Source organism: Furipterus horrens, unplaced genomic scaffold (assembly GCF_987537825.1).
Source record: "Furipterus horrens unplaced genomic scaffold, mFurHor1.1.pri manual_scaffold_6, whole genome shotgun sequence".
NCBI lineage: Eukaryota > Metazoa > Chordata > Mammalia > Chiroptera > Furipteridae > Furipterus > Furipterus horrens.
Window position 1 is genome coordinate 116,324,701 of NW_028327176.1, and position 22,303 is coordinate 116,347,003.

The 22,303-nt window shown below is 34.2% G+C and overlaps 1 protein-coding gene across 1 annotated transcript in view; it reads left to right on the forward strand.

Moving 5' to 3' along the window:
* Positions 1–22,303, forward strand: part of ADGRB3 (adhesion G protein-coupled receptor B3) — a 709,724-nt gene that overhangs the window by 336,611 nt on the left and 350,810 nt on the right. The gene's annotated exons all lie outside the window — the stretch shown is intronic.

The window sequence follows — 22,303 nt, forward strand, 5'->3', positions numbered from 1 at the left end:
GTAGTCTTCACATAAAGACCACTGAACTACAGAGAGTAATGTGTTTAAATATATCTTACTTCATATTTGTATTCACTGGATATTTAAGCTTCAGTTTCTGGACCAAGAAGAGACCTAACTTAGTGGGGGAATTAACTAGGGGAGTTCAACTGGTATAGGACATACTCTTTTTTATGATTAAGGCTTTTGGTAATTCATTTTATATTTGATTTCTTCTGAAGGTCCTTTAGCCCTGCTGAGGTAAATTTGATCCTAAGAATCTTTCACAAGGGTGACCTCAAATTGTAATGTGTAATAGTTAGCTACCGGTAATATTCTTCAGTTGAGGAAAGCCTATTCAATAGAGTTTTCAAGGGTCTGGAGACATTTTCCTTGTCCATTTACCATCTTTATGAAGCATAAGGCCTTGATAGTTAAATTTATATCTTAATCCACTTTCTGAGTCAGCTTGAAGGCACAGATTTTCCCCAGAGAAGGTGTTCGGCAGCTTCTGTTCATTCAGGAATGGTATGAGCTGTCCCTTGCTAAGGGCAGTGAGAAGAAAAAAGAACCTAAAACAGTATTTTTGTGGATGAGTTCAGAAGTCCAAGACAATCCAAGTTATATGTCCATTCCAAAAGTGGCTGGGCAAAGAGAAGAAAGGTAGTCTGTAGGATAAGGGATAGCATGCTGGGCTATGATGTTGGTGGAACATGGAAAGAACCTGCAAGATTCTAGGGATGCTGCTCATTCAAGCTGGAACCACTCTTTTAAGGCCCTTATTTATGACTTCATTGATGGGAAAGAAAACATGAAGGCTGCTCTGCCAGATTGGACAACTCCCGAAGTAACTTACAAGAAAAAAAGAAGAGAAAAAACAAAGAACTATTGCTTTTTTTCTTTTTGTAATTTTTACATCTAATTCTAAAAGGCATTGCTCCAGGTCCATCCATGCTATTGCAAAGGGTAAAATTTTTTTCTTTCTTTTTTTTTATGGCTGAGTAGTTTTTCCATTGTGTAAATGTCCCATAGTTGTTTCATCTACACATATACGGATGGACACTTGGGCTGCTTCCATATCTTGGCAATTGTAAATAATGCTGCAATCAATGCACATAGGAATGCTTATGTTCTTTCAAATTAGTGTTTTAGGTTTCTTCTGATATATTCTCAGAAGTGAGATCACTGCATAAAACACAGACTCATTTTTAATTTTTTGAGGTATTTCCATACTGCTTTCCACTGTGGTTGCACCAGTCTGCATTCCCACCAACAGTGCACATCCTCACCAGCACTTGCTGTTTGTTGATTATATTGATGATGGCCATTCTGACAGGTGTGAGGTGATATCTCATTGTGGTTTTAATGTGCATTTCTCTGATGATTAGTGACATTGAGCAGCTTTTCACATGTCTATTGGCCATCCGTATATCCTCTTTGGAGAAGTTTCTCCTCAGGACCTTTGCCCATGTATTAAATGAGTTGTTTCTTTTTTGGGGGTTGAGTTTTATAAGTTCTTTATAGATTTTGGATATTAACACCTTATCAGATGTATTGGTGAATATGTTCTCCCATTCTGTAGGTTGTCTTTATATTGTTGATGATTTCCTTGGTTGTGAAAAATCTTTTTAGTTTGATGTAGTCCTATTTGTTTGTTTTTTCTTTTGTTTCCCATGCCTGGGGAGATATATCAGATAAAATATTGATATGAGCAATGTTTGATATTTTACTGTCTATGTTTTCTGCTAGAATTTTTATAGTTTTGAGTCTTAAGTCTTTACTCCATTTTGAATTTATTCTTGTATCCTGGTGAACATTATGCTAAGTGAAATAAGCCAGTCAGAAAAAGACAAATACCATATGATTTCACTCATATGTGAAACTAATGAACAAACTGAATTAACAAGCAAAATAGACACAGACTCATAGATGGAAAGCATATGACAGCTATTGGAGGGTGGTTAGAGAATGGAGGGATTGAGAAAAAAAGTCTCATGGACATGTACAACAGTGTGGTGATTGCAGGGGGGAGAAGGTATAGCAGGGTTAAATGGTAATGGAAAAAATACTATTAAAAATTTAAAAATAAAAATAAAAGGCATTGCTAATTAAAATTATTATCAGATCAATGCATGGCATTGTTCAGAATGTGTTTGGAAACAATTCTAAAAACAAAAAATCCAACCTCTCAGGTTCTAATACACTTAAATTGGAACTTGAATGACTGTTTGAATAATATCATATCAAATTCTCTATAGCAGGGACCCCAAACTCCCTCTTCCTGGTCTGGGGCCCCCGTTCACATTACCACCTGAGCTGTGCCTCCTGTTCCCCTCCTCCACCCCACCCTGGTCCATGAAAATATTATCTTCCATGAAACTGGTCCCTGTTGCCAAAGTGGTTGGGAGCCGCTGCTCTGTAGTACTAGTATTATTTGCGATAAAAGTTCCATAAATATCCATAAATTTCAAACATTTTCTCCTCTTTACCTTTCTTTGAACTTCCCAAAATTACATATTTGAAAAATGTGTGTATTGTTTGTTTGTTTGGCTTTTTTTCTTCCTTTTTTCTTTTTTTCTTTTCGATTAGGTTCTGTAGGTTTGTCTACTTTCTTTATCATCACTAAACTTTAAGTATACAGAGCAGAGTAACTCAAAGAAATTTAATGATACAACAAAAGCTAATATTGTCCTATATTTTCTTTAATCTTGTATAAAGACAGTGTGATTATTTGGCCTGATTACTTACATAGCATTAATTATCCACATGATTTAAAAAAAAAAAAGTTATGTTCTGTGAATAAAAATCCAAAACATTATTACACTGTTCAAAACAGATCTTAATTGTTTTTTATTTCTTCAAATACCATTCCAGAGCCTGACTTACTGTATAGTTTGATGACCTGAACAAAGTTATTCTCAATAATATTTAAGGGTTTTCTAAAGTATACCTATATTTTAGTTAGGGTTCTCCAGAGTAATAGAACCAATGTGATATATGTAAGTACAGAGAAAGGAATTTATTTTGAGATATTGGCTCATGTGATTATGGAACCTGAGACATCCATGGTCAGCTGTCTGCAAGCTGGAAGCCAGGACAGCTGATGCTGTATTTCCAGCTTGAGCTGAAGTCCTGAGAACCAGAAAGGCCAGTGGCATAAGTCATAGCCAAATGCAATGGCCTCAGAACCAGGAGCACTGATGTCTAAGGGCATGATGGATGTCCCAGCTCAAGCAGAAAGAGCAAATTCACCCTTCCTCTGCATTTTTGTTCTGTTTAGGCCCTCTGTAGACTGGATGTTTCCCACCCACATTGGAGAGGGAAATCCTCCTTACTCAGTCTACTGACTCAAATGCTAATCTCTTCCAGAAAAATTATCGCAGACACACCCAAAAATAGTGTTTTACCAGCTCTTTGGGCACACCTTAGTCCAGTTAAGTTACACATAAAATGAATGATCACAATCCACTAGTATCAAATTTAATATTATGAATAACAATTACTATTAATATTCTTCATGTTATCCAATTTGATATTAATATGTGGTTACCTTATTTACTTTTATCTTATATTTTCAATACGTTTGGATTAGAACACAAAATATTTTACAGCAGAAATTGTGAGACCTGTGAGTTGGCACTTATTTGTCTTATATCCTAAGTACAAATATTAATTATCCAGCATCAAGCTCATTATACTGAGCATACATGCATACAAACACACATGCTTGCATGCACACATACACAGGGCATGTGTGATAAACAGAGACTAGGTAACTAAGAATGGTTTGTAATCCCTGATGGCCTTTTTATTCAGGGTGTGTTGAATTAAGACTATTTAAAGAGTTTCAAACAATTATGTCTTTTTGAGAAATTACAATTTTTTTGATAAAGTCTATATGCCTATCCACCTCACTTTTCTGGATCATAAATAATAAGTTCCTGAAGAAAGAGATGAACAAACAAAAATAAATGTCATAAAGACCATACAATTCAATAGAGAACCTCAGAACCTCGCTGATGCCCCGACTTTGAATATAGTGTCAGCATTTCTGTTTTCTGGTTTGTGGTTTAGGAAGAATGCATTGGAAGCAGAGACAGTGCTGTTAGAAGCACATAGATAGTAAATAAAAGAAGGGAAACACTGAAGCAATAAGGAAAATGAAGTACTGAAAAGATGCGGCAGAGCATGGAGTCCACACTGTGGGAACAAATGATTCTTCATGTCTCAAACTTGAGAACAGTAGTTCTGAGACAAAGGACAATCGTTTAGATCTAAAATCATGGCCTTTATTCATCAAAATAAAAGTTTCTATAATCTGATTAAGATGGCGAGAAAAATGAGTGACATATCTGGGAAAGCTTTTCTTGAAAAATGGTTCAAAATAAAATTTCTGATGCTTCTTTTATCTTAAAAAAATATCCCTACCTGTGTCAGCTTTTGTTAAATGAAATGCTCATGTATGTTAACATTATATGAACATTTATATATGCATACATGTTCATTTGTGGAGGGAGCAGACCCATAGCTTTGATCAATTTTTCAAAAGACTTATGACCTCTAAGTATTTAATAGAAGATTTGGAAGAAATACTTTTATGAACAAAGATATTAAACAAGCTAATGCATATATAAAATACTTTATCTTAAATAGATACTTATTTTTCATATTAACAATGAATATGACATTCAAAATAGACACATCATGATTTCAATAAATGAAATTTAATGAACATTTACTAAAGACTAATCATCTGCTAATAGCTAATATAATTATTGCATAAATGAATGAATAAATGAATATGAAAAATTGACATGCTACAAAGAAATTTCAACTTTCAGTATTCCTCAGTTTATTATAAAATTGTATTCTAAATGTTCTAAACATTCTGTATAGACAAGTGGTTTTTATTTCAGTAAAAAAGGTAAATTTTTCACTTTTTAAAAAAATTTATTATCAATTAGGTCAGGAAGCTATATCTTAATATTATTTAAAATTATTTATTTTTCTTTAACAAAAATATTCTTTAAAGATTTGTATAGCCCTGACCTGTATAGCTCAGATGGTTGGTGCGTTGTCCCAGAACCAAAGAGTCATGGATTCTATTCCCAGTCAGTGTGCATATCCAGGTTCCAGGTTTGATACCTGGAGAGGGCGCATACAAGAAGGCAACCAATCAATGTTTCTCTTGAATCCATGTCTCTATCTCTCTCCCTCCCTCCCTCTGCCTCTCCCTCTCCCTCCCTTTCTCTCTCTCTAAAAGCAATGAAAAAATGTCCTCAGATAAGGATAAGAAAAATTCTTTTTTCTTTAAACCTGCCTTCTATACTTTCTCTGCAAACATTTTCTTTTAAGTCTCTTGTGGTTCAGCCATTTCTCTCATCACTTTCCTGAAACTTGTCTCAGAAAAACCTTCTGGAAACTCCCTAATAACAATTTAACCACCCCTCCCCCACTATTTCAACCTCCATGTCCTCTGTACCTTCCTAACTACTCTCTTACAACTGTCCCTTTTTAAAATCATTTTATATTTATTATAATATAAAATGTAATTAAAGGATAAAACTTAGATTCATGACTAGAAATACTTTTATTTTTTGGATACAAAGAATATGAAGCACTGAAGAGGAAAAAAGTAAATAATTTGAGGCCCAGGTATTTTCACTTCCAAACATAGACTAGAATGCATGAGATTTTACAATGATAGGGCACACACATGGATTTCCATTGTTCTAAAGATTTGTCTACAGTTGCAACAGAGAGTTTTATATTTTTATTATGCTTTAGGCCATATATTATCCACAAAACTTCATGTAGCATATTATATTTGCTTTCTTTATTGGTAAGAATAACCTATTATCTATAATTGCTTTAATTTTGAACTTGGAACTTGTGTTGTACTCATTGAACTGAAGTCAAGGGAGATCAATGATGTGTTGCATGTTACTAACCTACTAGCTATATTCCTGACTACTTTCCTAAGTGATTTGGGTCACTAAAATAAATAAGTGATCTTAAGAAGGAGAGTGCAATCTATTTGTGGACATAAACAAATTAAATAAATAAGTCATCAGGTATCCTTGGCATGTGTCATAAAAACCAAGTGTTATAGAGATTTAGCCCAAGAGACACTGTTATGGGAAAAGACCTAGAAGAACTTATCCGAGAAGAAACCACTTAGTTTTGACTTTGAAGGATAGACTGGATTGTTGACAATTGAAGATAAAGGAGCATGAGTGGCAAAGAAATGATTACATTCTAGAACATTCTTTTAACAAAAATAAAACAGTTTAGAAACGTAAAGTTGAGGGGGTGTGTAGAGGATAATGGTCTATTTTGATAAAAGCATATATGTGTGGAAGCAAAGAAAGTGAAATGAAATTGAAGAGGCATGCTGAGATCTGGTGTAGGATGGTTCTGAAGACAGCAGGGAACTACTGAAGTGTGGCTTGATGAGAGTTGTGCATTGGTAAGAAATTTTTTATAGCAGAAAGAGAGTTTGATGAAATTGAGAAAGTCTATAAATATGAATAAGAGAAGACTTTTTTTACAATAATCCATACACGAGAAAATGAAGACTTGAATTATGGGTAGTAAAATTAGTAACCAAAATGTGGTTATGAATTTGAGGTAATCTGAGGGTAGAAATGACAGCATTTTATAACTGACTGAGGTACAAGACAGAAGGGAGGAATTGAGATTATATTTATTTGACAAACATTTGAGAGTGTCTTTTACATATTAATATTTAGGTAAAAGTGTAACCCTCAAGTGAAAAAATAAAATTAGGTCTTGATCTTTAGTAAAGAAATAAAATTTATGAAACATACTTAGTAATCAACAAAAGTGATAGTTGAAAGAAAAGATATAAGGTATTGCATATATTAAAAACAGCCAGAGCAGATGTCAGAATAAGAATAATCAGATACAGTATGTATAAAGAGTTTCAGAACAAAGCAGCATACTGTCATTGTCATGTAATTAATAAAAGGGAAAGAACATTTCAAAATGAGTATGCTACTTAATATTAATTGCTAATAAATATCAGAGTATTAGAATTAAGCAAAATCTTATGTGATTGCTGAGGATATAACAAAACTCCAGAAAAAGTGAAGACACAACTTTATAGGTAGTTTCAATGGATCACATTCTTAACATTTTGATACAATTATCTCCAAGGGTTTTCTATACTTTGTGGCTAGATCCACTTACTACTATCTTATAACTGTTCCTTAGGAACATTCAAAGTTAACAACATCAAATTAAAAGAGAATGTTTTTAGGCTAATAATACCTTAAATACAGAATGTTGTAATCATGAGATGTAGGGAATTTCAAAAGTGGTTCTTATGTATAACCCTAAGAGATAAAAGATTCTGGAAAGTAGTTTCAGTTATTCTCCAGTAATTCAATGAGGCCAATGCCTTAAAATGTTAAATTTAAGACATTTTTCTTTGCCAACCTAAGAATCATTGTATATTCTTGGTTTAAAAATATGAAATACTGGGCTTTTCAGGATGAACATTCATTCTTGATTTTTTTTCTGAAATCAAATCAAAATTTAATCTGGAGATTGGCATAATACAACTTAATATCCCCTTTCTTTCTGCAACACTGCCTGATCGATATCAAATCTTTGTTATTTTGTATACTCATGGTAAAGTTCATCATTTCTTTGGTAGAATATCTTGTTTTTCAATTGAGAAACAAACTTTAATCTGATGATGTAATTATAAAAATAAAGTGGCTTCTCTTGCTAAGCTTATTTAACTTTCTGTTGCTGCTGAGTTTTATCATTCAGACACCTTTGCTTTTTTAACTTCCTTTCTTTAAAGATAAGACACATAGTCGGCTGACACTGAGCCTCAGAAACACGCAATTAAACATCTATTTTCATTTGTTTGTTTTTTCTTTGGCACCTGATGTTGGTTCAGTCAGCTAGACTTCTGTCTGAAAGTGTCAAATTCTACCCTCACCTTCCGGCTTCCTGCCACTCTTTCCTGCTAGACACATGAAGCAAGTGGTGTGTTTTTCTGTGGATCAGAAAGAAAAAACTAAAAATACCTGTGTGTATTTTTAATGGTACTAACATACTGGTTCCCTTGTGAAAATATAGTCAAGCATAGTTTTTTAAACTATGACCTGAAACCATATGCCACACTATGAGTTTTTATTGCTAATTTAATAGGAAGTATATCACTGCATTTTCTATGACCCCAATTTTCCAAATGGTTGAGAATAGACGCACTGGGGAGGTTGTTGTGAAAGGTCACATCAGATCCTTCTAGTAGCAAGCAAGACATGCAACTCAGGAGATGTGGTCGAGCTCTCTTCCACCCAACTGAGGACCCCTGTTTCCTTGCCCTCTAACATCATTATAGTAAATTGGTAGTGATTGGTGAATTTTATTGGTTTTAAGAGGTCTTAGATAGTCATTCCATAAACATGTGTCTGGTTATTTTCTAGGTTCTGAGAATTTTCAGTGAACAAATTACAACTCTTGCTCTTATGAAATTCATGCTATAGCAGAGACAGATGTCAGACAAATGCCATCTAAGGTGCCCAGTGCTTACAAGTGACATGAAGAGAAACAAAGCAATCCACAAGGGTGAGGACAGTGAGAACATATAGTGGATAGAGGAGAACCATCTTAAATTGATGGTCAGGGAAGGTTCTCAGCAGAGAAGTGATACTTGAATATATACCTGAATGCCTGGAGAGCATGAGATACAGTGATGTGTGGGGACACAACATTTCTAGCAGAAGGAACAATAAATACAAGAGCCATGATTTATCCATGTGTTGATATTTTGGAGGCACTAAGAAGGCCAGTGGTGTTGGAGTGACTGAGGAAGGGACTGTGGAAGGAGATGAAGTCAGAAAGGGAGTAGAGTGCCAGCCTGTGGATGAGATGCAAAACTACTGAAGGGTTTGAGCAGAAAAATGACACAATCTTATTTATGTCCCAAGAGGACCATTGTGACTATGAAGTAGAAACTAGTAAACTATTGGGGGTATACCTGGATATAGGGATACTGGTAGGCTATTACTCAACATAGGCCAGATGAGGGAGCTTGGTGGGTTGGGACCAGATGCCAGTGGAAATAGTGAGAAATGGTCAGATGCTGCAGGTGTTTTCATGGTTGATCTGACAGAGTCTATTAATGGTTAGAAGTGGGCTGGGAAAGAAAGAGAAGGTCCAAGGATGTCTCCACTACATCTCAAGAGCCCAGAGACAAATATAAGACAGATTTATTTCAAAATCTGTATGCTATAGACAAATGTCAAAAACTGACTTTGGTGACCATTTATATGTCTCTACAGTTCAGCATCCAAAGAAGGCTGTTTGGTTTCTTTCTTTCTCTCTTTTAAAATTTTATTGCTATATAATTGACATATAACATTATATTAGTTAAGGTATACAACATAATGACTTGATATATGGACATATCATTAAATAATCACCACCATAAGTTTAGTTAACATTCATCACCACATATAGTTACAATTTTTTTGAAGACTCTTCAGATCTACTCTCTTGGCCACTTTCAAATATAGAGTTCAGCATTATTAACTGTAGTGATCACACTGTTTATTTTTTGCACATTCTTGTTCCTTAGCCCAACACAAATTCTTGCACTTGCATTTAAGCATCTTTATCTTTGAAGCCATCAGCATTCTGTCATCATCTCACCCTCTGAATTCTTAGACAAAAGCTAGAATGAAATTGTTCATTAAAATAGCTATTTAAAGCTGTAACTAAGATTAAGCTGCCAGTTAACAAGTGAAATAAATCCCACTTTCCCTACCTTTTTTGTGTGTATTTCTTCTTTTGTAAAGCCCTGGAACCTCAAGAAGGAAGAATACATAGAGGTCAACCAAGATTAGCCATAAACTGATCAGCTTCATTCTACTTAAAATATTATATATTTTAAAATAAAATTTTTAATAAAAAAATATACTAAGTGAAGTAAGCCAGTCAGAGAAAGACAAGTACTGTATGATTTCACTCATATGTGGAATCTAATGAAAAAACTGAACTAACAAGCAAGATAGAGACACACTCATAGTTAGAGAGCAGGCTGGGATCTCCCTGGTGGGAGGTGTAAGGGAGGGTGGAAAGATTGAGCAAAAAAGAACAAAAAAAAAAAAAAAAAGAAAAAGAAAAAGAACTCATGAACACAGACAATAATGTAGTGATTGCATGATGGGGAGGATGTTGATGGAGGTGGAAGAGGGTATGGGAGGATAAATGGTAATGGAAAAAATACAATAAAAATAAAAATAATAAATAAATAAAAGTTTATTAGCTAAGTTGCAAAGGTCTTTGCAAAGCACCTTTATTTCCCCATCTTTTAAAAAAATGTTATTTGTAATAGTACTATTATAATAGTTACAACTGTGGATCTTCAAGTAGAAAATACTGGTGATGTTATAGTATTTTAAATTTTCAGTAGGCCTGTGTTCTTTTAGAAAGTAACTGGGGTGGAAATAGTTACATAATATTTCCAGGATTATCTAATTTGTTTTAAACAGCCATACTCAAGGGCACAATTATTCATGGAGTCATTATTAAATAATACTTCTTCTCTCTAAAAATGTTACACTAGTAAACATTGTTAATACCTGTTCTTTCTCATTCTGAGTAACCCAGATGCCCTACACTTCCCCTTTCCTATCCCTGTATTATGCCAATTGCTAGTGCTAATCCTAACTACTGCTCTGCTCTGAATCTCCCACATAGTCACAGACTTTTAACAGCTTTTGCTTCTTTATCCTGGTTTAATTTACCATTAAGAAAGATTAGAGTCTACATGTTGCTACTTTGGAATGCCTGTTGTCTTACAGTGCCTTATGCATACATTAGTTGAGTCTACTTTTTAATGAAAATTCCCTAGGATTAGACAGTGGTTATTAGTCTAAGGGACTCTTTTCAGAAGTGAGTACAATATATAGGAAAATGTTTTACTTGTTTTTTATTCTTTTATTCTATATGTTTTCCAGAAGAAAGTTAAGTAAAGCATTCCATATATAATACAGCATTTGCCACATTAACAGGTTTACAAACACTCTTGATACTGTTTACTCCTTACCACCTTGCTGCCCGAGTGTTAAGGGCACTGACGCAATTTGTCCTTATCAGTGCTTCCCAGTCAGAGTGGGTGCATTTTTACCCCTTGGCATCTTAATAATTGAAAGTTAAAGATTTTTTTGTTATTATCTTGCTCAGTTACCCACACTCTAACCTACTTCTGTTACATTAAAAATTTGACTGTGATATTTTATATAATTCTAGAGAAATATTACTAATACCTTTTGTATTTTAAATCAAGGGAAGTGACCTCTGACTTTTATTTTTATTGGTAGTTATACTTTTCATATATATCTACTTTATTAAAAACCAATAATTTTTTTCCGGATAATTATACATTTTCAAAGGATACCTGTATTATTCCTCTAATCTTTACAAGATACGTAGAAACTAAAAAAAATTGAGCTTATTTGTTATTCACTTAGTCTTCATCCCTTTAGTAACTGTCTCATAGACAATACCTTGATAAAGACCAAATATTTGTCTCTAAGACCTATCATGTCGTTGGGATTTTATGTTTACTGGGAAAATGTTCATCATCTAAAGAAACCAAATGCAGTCACACAAAACCCAGGTGGGAATGTGCAACATCTAGAATGCACAGCAATGCTCAGCAGCTTTGGAACATGAATAGGAAAATCAGAAGAAAAGTTGACTTCCACAACACCATTGCTATGCATACCTATGAGAAAAGAGTTGTGAGCCTGAAGGATGAGATGTATATAACAGAGATGGTAAACGTACGTGTTTTGGTGATACACCTTGATATACTGGATAGGGATTGTGAAAACTCTCCTGAAGTAGAAAAACTACAATTTCAAAATTAAGATTTCTGTTAAGAATACAGACCAAGAATTCTTGGGCTTCTCTCATGTTGCTATATAGACCTAATAGCAAACATTTGGGGTTTCAGTTTTCTTTAATTATTCTCTATAAAGAGCATGAGTCTCTCCTGCCCGTGACTTCTGTGCCCTAAGGCACCAGTGAAGAGGGGCTTTGCATAGAGAGAGCAGTGCTTTGCCTCAGTTCAAGGAATCTGGAAGAGGACTCCAACAAGGAAAAGGTTTTCCCCAGTGGGAATAGCACAGAGACCATATGGGAATTTAAATGCCTTCCCAGTTCTCTGGAGATACTGCATCTAAAATATGTGGGAATGATAGGTCTTCCCAGCATGACTTCATTCTTCTGCTTGAGAATAATTCCTTCAGAATCAGGTAGACTCACACTTACAGAACAGAATGGAGACATAAAATCTAAAGCCTGCTAAAAACAAAATTTGAATGTTATAAAAGCATATCACTGGGCTTGGCTGGTTTATGCAATAAAAATTTGAAATTACTAAGATTGGCATGATGCATGCCTTCTTTCTGATTTTGCTGTTCAACTAAATTGGAAGGATGTTACCATGAGTTTGTGTGAATATGAAAAACAATTCCATTTTAACTGCCTCTGTGGAAATGGTGGCCTGCCTCTATAACAATAACCTGCAAAGAGAAAAAAGGCACTGATTCCCTTCCAATATTTTCTCCATTTTTAAAAAAATTTCATTATACCAAGAATTCTGTGCTAAATGATTCCTCTTCTCCATTGCTTCCTTCACTGAATTCTAAATAGATTCTTATCTGAACGTGACAACTGAAAAAATATGACTGTGATTAAAGATTGGTGCCCTTTATGTCAATGTAAGCAATGCTATTTTTTATCTAGGAAAACATTCTGGCTTTGAAGCTAGATTTGGCTGCAAACCTTGGCTATGCTACAGCTAACTGACCATCTGCAACTTATTTTATCTCTAAAGTCCCCAGTTTGCTCCTTTCTAAAGTAGAGATAATAATATCTTCTCTGATAAGTTATTGTAAAGATTAAAGATAGTATATATTTAGCACCTGGCACATAAGAGGCCCTCAGTGATAGGGAGTGGAGAAATATAGGAACAAATATGTGCTCTGTTACTGACTGGGTGTGTGGCTTTGGTCAGGTCACTCAGTCCCCCATAGCCACAGTCTGCCCTCTAGGGAACTTTTAAGTTCCTACCTAAATTGAACGTCCTATGTTTTTATTTTTGTTTGTTTGTTTTTCAAATCTCAGTAGTACATTTATTATTTACTTCACAAAGCAGAGTAGGGTCCCAGACTTCTAGGCAGATAATATAACTAAATCTAGAAAACTCTTTGTGGTGTGTCTGTAGGTTTTAAAATGAGCTTGTTACACAGTTATCTTCCATAGTGCAATGACTCTAAAGACCTACAGACATTTCAATTTGATTTGAGCTTTGCTGTCTTAAGAAGCTACTCCTGTCCCATGTATTTATTTGCCATTTATCAGGTCCTAGCTCCTTTGAATGATTCATACAGAGAAATCTTTTCTATTTTACTTTTAAAATTTCTGCTCCTTAATGTGTAATCCATCACCTGTACTCTGCAAAATTGTATCAGTTATCTGAATAGATGCATCGAATAGTTCCATACCATTATTGTATCCTCCTGGACTCATAAATAAATTAGTTCTTTTTTGTTTTTAAATAATGTCATTTAAACAGTCAAAACTCAAAACTATTTTTCTGCTTTCTTTTACCTACTAAAACTTTTTCATATGAAGAGCTTTAACTTAAGAAATGTAAATAATTACTTATGTGGATGATTTAATGGGTTTTCTTTCATTTGATCTTCTGTTTCAGTCTGTGGCATATGAATATGAGGGAACAGATGTGAGTGAGTGTGTTTGTGTGTGTGTGTGTGTGTGTTCTAAAATATCTAGCAGTGTTCAAACCTGAAATGCAGTTATTTTAGGTAGATGCAGTTGTTTTAAAATTCATACTATGGGCTTAGGAGATTAGTAGTATTTTTTAAATGTTATATCAAAGAACAAAGATATTTTTAATAAAAGTTAGACTAAATAGAAAACCCAGTATAATGAGATTTAAACAACATATGACTTTATATGCTGGACAGTATTTTGTTGGAGGTTTAGCTGATAACTACAAAATAGAATGTTACAGATGTAAGGATTGAACAGTTCATAAGGGAGTGATTTATATCGGATAATATGTTATATATCCAATATACATATTCTGAAATTAAATGGAGCCTGACACATTGAAATTATTAATAGGGTTCTAAAATGCAGTAGGAATACAGGGAGATGGATCTTAATAATCAACTTCAATGTCCATTTGGGCTACTTTATTACTTTTTAAAATATGGACCTTCCTTCTTTTGAAGATTCTGTTTCTGTTATTTGAGAGCATTAATTTCACTCTCTTTTTTCTAAGTAGTCTTCTTTTCCTTTCCCTAACCTTACTGCCTAACTCCCTTTTAATTTTTCCTACATCCTTCAATTTTTCTTTACTTTCCCTAAAATGTAAAATAGTATTACTAAAGAGGATGTCCTCTATTATCTTTAAAAATGTATTCTAAAAATCCATGCCATTTCAAAAATGTCATAGTATTTTAGAAATATGAAATATTATTTTTAATGTTAATTTATTACCAGAAAAGTCAATATGTGGTTGTGTAATATAATTTAGATAATACAGGTGAAAAAAAATCATAATTGGTTGGTATGCTCCTTTAAACTACATATAAACTATTATAGTAAAATAGGACACTCATGTGTTTATGCATACATGTGTGTGGAGAGGAAGACTAAATTATTATCTGTTTGCAGATATCTTTTGGTTTATTTGATTTGGTGATCCCAAAACCAAACTTCTCTGAATTTGATGCTAAAGAAATGAAATTCACAGATATAGCTATATCAAATAATAATTGTTGTCAATATTCTTTTTTTTTAAACCTCACATGAAGATGTGTTTATCAATCTTAGAGAGAGGAAAAGGGAGAGAGAGAGAGAGAGAGAGAGAGAGAGAGAGAGAGAGAGGAACATCAATATGAGAAAGAAACAGTGATCAGTTGTCTCCTGTACACACCCTGACCAGGGATCAAACCCACAACTTTTTGCTGTATGAGCTAACTATCCAACCAACTGAGCTATTGAAGAGGGCAACAGTCTTTCTTTATTGTATTTACATTCTAGCTGTGAACCTGTGAATCTCTACTATAATGTCATTCGGATCTAAAGGTTTTTTTTTTTTTTTTTTTTTTTTTTGCAACAGAATGATCCAAAACTAGTCTATGATGGGATTAATTGTACTTGCTTTGAGCATGCTGTGGGATCAAGTCAGAGAATGCATTAGTGCTGGCGCTTAAGTGCTCTGTAAATAGAATGTCTATTACTGCTATTTGTCCCTTCTCTTTCTTCAACAAATTACATTTTGTTAGGCACATATGTCCAACTTTAGTTCTCATTATTTTGAAAAGTGCGTAGTGCCCTGATTTCTTTTTTGTAGGATAAAGTGGCTAAAATTCTACAATTTGAAATCACCTCCTTGTCCTTAGTTACATTATCATAGAATCATGTACTTAACCTTACCCAGTTTCCCCTGTCAAGTTAGAATTGGTCTCATATTCTTCAGTTCTCCCTTCCATAATTATATTAAATCAATATTAGTGCTTGCCAGGTACCCATTAGACTCTGGTCACAAAAAGAGAAGCCACACATGCTTGGCTCTGCCTATATGGAGGTTATGCTCTAGTAGGGAAAATAAGTTTTTAAAAATGAAGCTTAGTAAATGAGTGAACATGTAGTTTGTATTGTATGTAATATAGGGAAAAAGAACTTTAAAAGCAAAAATACATATAGAGAGATAGATACATACATATACATATACAATTTTAAATTATAGTAAATGATATGAAAAGAGAGGTGGACCAGGATTCCTAACTTAGCTGGGGGGTAGTCATTGCTTAGTGCTGGCAAGTTCTCCTTGGCACTGAAGCCAGGATGTGATGGTTGAGTGAGAATTTGCCAAGGGAAGAGTTAGCATGAGATGAGAGATGTGTGACTGGAGAGACGTTGACAGTGGGAAAAGTCATGAGCAAGCACTGAAGAGGAAGTCAAGGACCAGGCCCTGGGGACCCTGGAAAGGAGTTTGTACCTTATACAAATGTCACAGTAAATCTTTGGGAAGTGACATAGCTTGACTCTGCTCCAACGATAACTCCCTGCCATGTGACTAGGAGAGGTGTAAGAATGGAAGCAGTGAATACAGTGAGTTGTTTTCATTTAAGCATGATTTGATGAACTATTTTGTGGCGGTCAGGTAGAGATACAGAAGTAACCTGGAAGTGACATGCAAGCACAGTGAGGAACTAGACTTGGGGGCTGAGGTTATGGACATGTCAAGGATTACTTACTGTTTTCTGTCTTGAGAAAACCATGAATGGAGGTACCCTTTACAGAGATGGGGAACATTGAATAAGAAAAGAATATTTTTATGAAGAATGGGTGGAAATCAAGAGTCAAGCTTTGAATATGCTATTTTGAGATGCCTGAAGACATTCAATTGAACAGTTCAAGTAGACAGTTTTGGAGGTCAGAAGAAAAGTTCTTATACCGATTCTACCCATACATAAGATATTTGTGTGAATCACTTGTCTCACTAGATTGTAATCTTTTTCTATGTAAGAACCTTTTTTAAATTTTTGGATCTTCCACAGTATTTCACACAAGGCAGAAAATGGTTGAGGTGAAGAATAAAAGGAAACTGGCATATATTGTATCTTACTGTGTATAGAGAATGAACTATCTGTTTTTGACTTAGTCACCATGAAAGGCTATTGGCTTTCACAGATGGTCAAACTGAAAGTAGTTAAATGACTTGACAAAGATCACAAAGTAATTGAAAAACTAAGTCTGTCTCGAGGGCCCAAAACTATCACAGGAAACCCCAATGCATCCTATTAAGTCTTTGGTAAATGCCATTCACTTAAAATAATATGGGGTGTTGTTTCAAACACTGCTACATGTTAGGATTCTATCATATAGCAGTAAATAGGGAAAATTCCTTTCCTTTTGGAGCTTAGTCTAGTGTGGGAGGCAGTTCACATTCACTAGATCATTTTTAACTCTGAATAGGGGCCATAAAAAAATAAATATAATAGACAGGAATAGGAGGAAATTGAATTTCTTTAGATGAAGCAATGAAGACACACCAAACTAAGGAACAAAATAATTTATCAGAGACTTAATACTTAGAATAAAAAGAATGTTCTAGTTATAAGGAAAAGCTCTTTAGTATGGGGGGAAAACTTGCACATCTTGATCATAGGGTCAGCAAAGAAGACAGCCATATATGATGTGACTGCAGAGACAATACTGGTCACGTAGTACAATTTTTATTATTGATTAAATACCATATACTCATGCATGATCACTCATTTATGAATCATCTATGGCTGCTTTTACATCCTACTAGCAGAGATGGACAGTGGCAACACAGGCCTGATTGCACAAATAGATGAAAATATTTACTTTTCAATCCTTTATAGAAAAACTTTGCCAACATCTGTAATACAGCATGACCTGAACCTAACTTTAGAGTATAGCTTTCATGTTTTTAGGCCAATGGCCCTTTGCCATAACTTATAAAGTCTTTAACTCCTTATAAAGCCACTCTACCATTACTGAAATACATCTCTCTCTGTTCCTAAATTAGTTGACTATTGTAGCTTCTCTCTCTCTCTCTCTCTTTCTCTCTCTCCCCTCCATTCATTTTTGGTGTCTTTTCGTGTTTATTTCTCTTTATCCTCTGAAAGTAAGCCTCGCCTATGATACATTTTGCAGCTTTTTTCTGTCTTCTTGTATCTGCACCGCTCTCCATCTCACTTAGTTTAGGTGTCTACACAAATGCCAGCTTACCAAAGAACGTTTCCCCAAGCTTCCCCACTCCAGTCATCATTCTCTATCATATTAACATTTCTGTCATTCTATCTGGTTATGTTAATTTATTCCTTGTCTGACTCTCCCCAGATTTCATGGCAGTCTCATGAGGGTAGGGACTTTCACTATTTTGTTCACTGGTATATTTATAATGCCCAGAACTGTGCCTGGCATGTAATAAGTGCTCAACTACTATTTGTTAAATGAATGAATCTGCCCATTCTATACTCTCTGTAGGAGAACTTATCTGTGTCTATATTATCAACTGCTCTAATTAGAAGGCATCTGGTTTATATCTCCAAGTTCCAAATTTGATTGTGTTCCAGATCGCCAGATCTCTTAGCCTGCAGTATCATTTTCAGTCTCCTACTCTAATTAAAATTTTGCCCTATTAAGAATGTGCCTATTTCTCTAGGATATATTGTTTCCTCCTTTCATGCTTTCTCCTACCCAGACACTGCTATTCTGACACTTCGGGAACAATACGGACCTTTCCAGGCCTTAAGGCTGCACAGGCAGTTTCCTTAACTCACAAGTTGTTTCTTTCATGCCGCCATAGCTCACATGCAACCATCAAACCACAGACCAGTTATACCTCTTCAGAAAGGCCTTCCTTGGCAACAGCCATGCCCATCTCACAAGTTACTTCTTTTATGCCACCTATCACAATCTAGAATAATATGAATTGTTTGTTCACTTACCAGCTGTGTGGACTCCCCACTAGAGTATGAGTTCTTTACAAGTGAAGAATTTATGTCTCTTTCTCACTTGCTAAATCCTCAGTGGCAGAATAATGCTTGAACATTCTTAGGGCTCAGTGCACATTTGTTGGATGAATAAATTTCCAGAATGAACTCTTCCGTCTACAGTAACGTCTTTTCCCCATGGTATTTTCACTTTCCATTACTATTACTCTTCTGGAAATGGATGATTCACTATCTTGGAAATCCCTTGAGTTGTTGACTTTAGCTGTTGTTTCCTGCCTGATTGGTGCCTAAATCCTCAGAATTTCCAGACTAGTTGCTCTAGGAAGGTTTAAGCAGGCTTATATGTCAAGCGGGCATGCGTGCATGCGTGCATGCACACACACACACACACACACAACACAGAGTCAATCATGCTGCATATACAAAAGCTCTCATATTTTTAAATTTTTTATTGAATTTATTAGGATAACATTGGTTAATAGAATTATATAGGTTTCGGATGTATACTTGGTTAATTATCATCTAGTGTGCTTTCCTTTGCAGAAACTCTGTTCTTAATTTCACTTGTTGGGAGAAGAAGAAGAAGTGTCCTAAAGCATTTTTTATATTGATTTGTTTTTACTATTAAGGTACACATGAAAAAGTAATTCTCATTTTATATTTTGTTTTATATTTATATTAGGAGTGAAATCCTGAACTATCTGGTGTACAGAAGATAAATGTTTATCAGTGCCTGTTTTTAAAAGTTCATTAAACATGCTTTTAAAAAACTTAAAGAAATTTGGTATAATCAGTTTAAACTTCCCTCACTATATTTTCTGTTGCACAGAAAGAAAAAAGAAAACAGGTACTCAGAAAGAACATGCAATAGAACAGAAAAAAAAGTACAGAAAAACTGAGATGTTTTTAGAATGCATTTCTCTTTAAAAGAAAAGTGTAATATTTAAAAATAGCTTCTCCATATGTCTAGAACAGGGGTAGGGAAACTTTTTTCTGTAAAGGCCAGAGAGTAACTCCTTTAGGATTTGTGTGTCATACAGTCTGTGCTGTAACTATTTGACTCTGTCATTGTTGAATGAAAGCAACCCTAGGTGACCTGTAAATGAATGGGTGTGTCTGTTTCAATAAAACTTTATCTGTAGACATTGGTATTTGGATTTCATTTAATTTTCACATGCCGAGAAATAATAATCTTTAAAAAGATTTTTTCAACCCTTTAATAATGTGAGAACCGTATTTACGTAAAGATGTACAATTGTCGTATTTTTTGCTCCATAAGATGCACTTTTTTTCCCCCCAAAAGCGGGAGGAATTGTCTGTGAGTCTTATGGAGTAAATATTGCATCACTGACCGTGATGTGTATTACCTGACCTGTCAGCAGTGGCGACAGCTGTTAGAGGAAGCGGTGGGCCCACGGGAAACCACTGGGGATGCTTAAATGTCCCACTTTACTGCTGAATCTCAGGGCTTCTGGTCAGTATGAAGATAGCGAAGAAAGTGATATCAGTGATTGTGAGCAACTGAGCTTCATAAATCCTGACACTAGCGATGATGAGTTCTTGGGGTTCCCAGAAAACTAGAAGAGTGTTTGAATCTTAAAGTCTCTCCTCATTTGTTAATGACAGTGATGATGGTTCTTAATACTGCTGTTGACTGCTGTTTACTTTACATGGTTGAAATATTATTCTGTTATATTTTATTAAATAGTTTAGTACACCATTTTGTTCAGAATTTTTTTCTTGTTTTCCTCCTCTAAACCTAGGTGTGTCTTATGGTCAGGTGTGTCTTATAGTGCAAAAAATATGGTATTTTATATTTTAAGGAACATGTATGTTGATAATTTGAAGTCTAGCATTTTAGTCCATAAAGGCATATCCCTTTTTATAATGTAATTATTGAAAACACCATATTTAAAACTGCATTTCTACTATAATTAATGAACAAATGTTTGTTTTTATGTACTCTTTATACTCAAGACTATGCAATTCAAAGGACTTTTTCATAAATAGTAATCCTAATTGATTTTAATTTTTTAAATCTATACTGTATTCAAAAATATAGTCTAATGCATATAGTCATAATTTAACAGCTAGTGTACTTCTGCTTGAAGAATGAGTACATTTTATAAGCGAGACAGATACACATGTAAATATATCATTCTTATATATTTAAAAGTATGTTATTAGACTAGCATTCAGGACGAAGTGATATATAGTTGATAGAAAATACATTTTTTCATGTATTATTTCTTCTTTATATATATTTATATTTTCTATTTAATGTGTATAGAAACAGAAGAATTATTAGACTTCAAGGCCCAACAATTTATTTCTTATTTTTCTTTATGTTCAGAACTAGTTGTGTGACAGCCAGAAAACCTTCATTTCTCTTCACATGTTAGAACAGAGAGGTGAAATAAATTTTCTTTAACACCAAGAGAACAAAAGTTAGAATGAAGAAATTTGGAAGTAGATGAGCTTAGTTTTACATATTGAATAGAGCTTACAGCAGGACCCTTAAGAAAGAATGTGCCACAATGTGCTGACCTGTCCATCTATCTGCAGTGCAGGATTTGGACCTTAAGGACACTTGAGCTGGGACATTCATGGACAACAAGGACACTATGTGGTTTGAAAAATTAAAGAAATTAAAATAATTAGAATTATTATTCAGAAACAGCATTTAACATCCATAACTAATTTATGTACCCTCTTTCCTTCACCACTTAGCTACAAAATCCCTTTCTAGGCTTATAATGTCCAATTACAGGCCAAAAAATACTCCATCTGATACTGATCACAGATGTGTTAAATAGCCTGAAACTGCTTTAATAAAGTACAATAATACATATCCAATTTAATTTGGAACTAGTCGGTGGTGCAATAATATATTTATACAGCTAATATTATTAAACTCTTAATTTTCATCCTCAATTTAATTACAAGCATCTTTAGAATGAAATCCATTTATGAGGAACCTAATGATTTCTTACTTTAGCTTTACTTTTATGATAGCTTTTAGAAATTCCCTATCATCTTCCCATTTAAATCCCTCATGGGGGACCTACAACTTTAATGTAGAATAACTTTGGACCTATGTAAAATTATGAAAATTACACTATTTAATTGGAAAAAATATATTCTCAATAATTGCTTGTTTATCATCATAGTTCTATTACATGTATTTTACATATATTTGTGTGTGTATAATAAATATATAATAATATTGAATATATATTCAGACATTGCCAAACATATTATTCATTATTTTTTCAATATATTAAAACTCTTATTGCAAGTAAAGATACAATTCTTTATTCATACACACACATATTTATTATTTTCAGTCGTAGGCTTACATTTTGAGAATTGTTTGTTATTGGTGTATCTATTTATTATTTCTGCATGTTATAGTGGTTCTCTGGTTATAGCATTCGTGGTGCTTCATTATTTGCATTCTGACAGTTTTGTCTCCCAGAGCAATATGGCTTTGTTTTCCATGTCTTCACGATATCCCCTCTAATCTATAAACAATTTGTCCCAAAGACAATGTTCAGATGTAAATACAGAAAATATGTTCTGAATATGAATAAAGTTCAGATTTAAATGCAAATTTTAGTCTATGAATCAAGTGTGTTAATCAAAATATTTAACAAAAAATGCAGCCTGGGCTTCAAAAATTAAAATGGAGACCTTCCATGAAGAATGAGGCTGGGGTACCTGCTGGTACTCCTAGAATACCCACC